Source organism: Glycine soja, chromosome 3, assembly GCF_004193775.1.
Source record: "Glycine soja cultivar W05 chromosome 3, ASM419377v2, whole genome shotgun sequence".
NCBI lineage: Eukaryota > Viridiplantae > Streptophyta > Magnoliopsida > Fabales > Fabaceae > Glycine > Glycine soja.
In genome coordinates this window covers 1,206,510-1,208,920 of record NC_041004.1, presented here as the reverse complement: position 1 = coordinate 1,208,920, position 2,411 = coordinate 1,206,510, and the positions used below count along the sequence as shown (strand labels likewise).

Here is a 2,411-nt window from a genome sequence, read left to right as displayed (position 1 = left end):
CATTGTCGTGGGTCAACATATTGGTCTTTGAAAGCCCCACTCACATCCCCCAAAGATCATCATCATCACCAACGACGAACTAATATATTACTTGAATAATTATTAACTAAAATTAACTCATTTAACTATTTCTATTATTTATTTATTTCTATTATTTATTTATTTCTTATATATGACACTGCCAAATATTTTTGAAATAAAATAAACAATCGAGGTTTTTAAACATATTTTTTTTAAACAATTGAGGTTAACAGTTAGCGAGTCCAACGGATTCGGAGGTTGGACCCTGCATCAGAAAGTTGAACTATAAATGAAATTGTCGCTAGCGTGCATAACCATAACAAACAAACACTACACACTTTCAGATCGACCGAGCAAACGATGCCGAAGCCGATGCCGATGGAGGAGAAGATCGAATACTTCATGCAAGAAAGATCGAATATTCATATTACTATTCACATGCCGGGTGGTGGTTGCGTTCGACGTATCTTTGTCAAATCTGACAATCTTCAGGTAGAATTAGCATTAGAATATGATGAAAACTAAATTCTGGATGATATTCAGTTTAAAGGAATGGATCTCAGCTCCTTTTTCGTCCCAAAACAGAGAAAGAACAACAAGAAAACAGGAACAAACACCACAGGATGTAGTACTGTCTATTTTACATTACTGTGAAAGTTTGCATACATGGCTAACCAATTGTCATTTTGATACCTTGGTAGGTTGTCTATGGGTACTTACGCGTACTTGGATTAGGAGAATACGCGTCTGAATCATATAGACTTGTGAGTGCCTCTTTCCCTATCCACATGATTTCTGTCAACGGTGTAAGTAACAAAAGGTGTTTATGCCATGCTAACTTCAATTGCAGTATAGAATCACAAGATGTGTATACCAACGAGTCTCAAATTTACATAAATATAATAATATACTGTTTTTTTTTAAATCTTGATCATTAATTATAACTAGCAGCATATGATCTCTATATAATTGAAATGATCCACTTTTAACTGCTCCAACATTTTCACAGGCAACGGAATCCCGACGTCGTTGTTACAGTATTGAAGATCGCTGGTCAACCTTGGATGAATTAGGCCTTGGCAACGGTGGAGATTTGTATCTGGAGAAGAAGAAATAGGTCTGTATATAACATTTAACATTTTGATACAGATATTAGAAAATATAATTAATTTATTGAAAGAAAAAAATGTATACTTTGAAATAAAATTAAAAAAAATACTCCCTAAAAAAAAAAACTACTAACTTTTAAGGTTGATACACACAACTTGTATATAGATGGCAATTATTGTCACAAAATACTACTTCACTTTCAAAAGTAGTTGCATTCAGTGGAAGAAAGATTAGTAGAATACGTGAATTTCATTCATTGATGATTACTAAATCATAGTTACTGCCTCATCAAATACAAATTCCTAGCTTAGGATGCATTGGGATTGCGTGGAGAGAGGGAATGCATATATTTAAAAGTACCACTCAATTTTTAAAGACATTGATTTTATAGAAACATCTTTAAAAACCTCCAACATCATAACATGTATGTTGAGGTGTACAATCAACAATATTTAGCAAAGTTATAATTGGTACATAGGAGTTTTTTTAACATGTCATTAGGGATTCAATTCCTTATTATTTATATAGAAAAAAGTTTATTGAGAGATAACTACAGATCCTCTAATGAACATCCATGCATAACTTTAGTATCTTGGATTTCTTTTGTTATAATATTATTTATTTTGTAAAGTCTGTGATATTTTTTTTTACAAATATTATAAATTATTTACTGTCTCTATTAACAGAATTTTCTGGATCCAGTCATTGGTGAAACATAAATGTCGCATCTTCTTGTCCTTAGTCTGATCGCGCTTTTCACCCATTCAGTTCTTATAGATTGAAGCATTACTAATTTGGACCACATTGACAGAAAAATCATAGTCATGGGAATATAATCATGTGATTCGGTGAAAACTATTTTACCTACCTTTGTTCCGGTTTGAATAAGTAACTATCATAGCACTTGATGTATATTTATTTTCAGCTTGAATTGTATTTCACTTTGGATGGTGTTCTATTTTTTTATTATCCATTTCATTGATTTTGCATCTATCTTATGTCCTCTCCATTTTTTTAGTGTCGGCTAAATATCTCAATTTTAGGTGCTGTTCATTTGAAGAGAAAGATCATTAAAAAAAAAAAAACATTTGATTCCATTGATCGAGGGATAAAATATGTTTATAATAAACACATTCAAATAGAAATATAACAAACTCCTTTTAAAACCTACCTAAATGAGATATTCTCTATATTTATTTATTGTTATTAAAAGACAAATAAAGGACATCAATACTAACAATGAGCCTAAAAGTTCACAATAATATTAATTCTCTATGTTA

General features: G+C 31.1%; 1 long non-coding RNA gene across 1 annotated transcript; it reads left to right on the top strand.

Annotated features, from left to right (window-relative positions):
- Positions 1-1,036: 1,036 nt before the first annotated feature.
- LOC114405468 lies at positions 1,037-2,124 on the top strand. The gene is made up of 2 exons (XR_003665235.1): positions 1,037-1,138; positions 1,818-2,124. It is a non-coding gene; the product is annotated as an uncharacterized LOC114405468 (long non-coding RNA).
- The last annotated feature ends 287 nt before the right edge of the window (positions 2,125-2,411 follow it).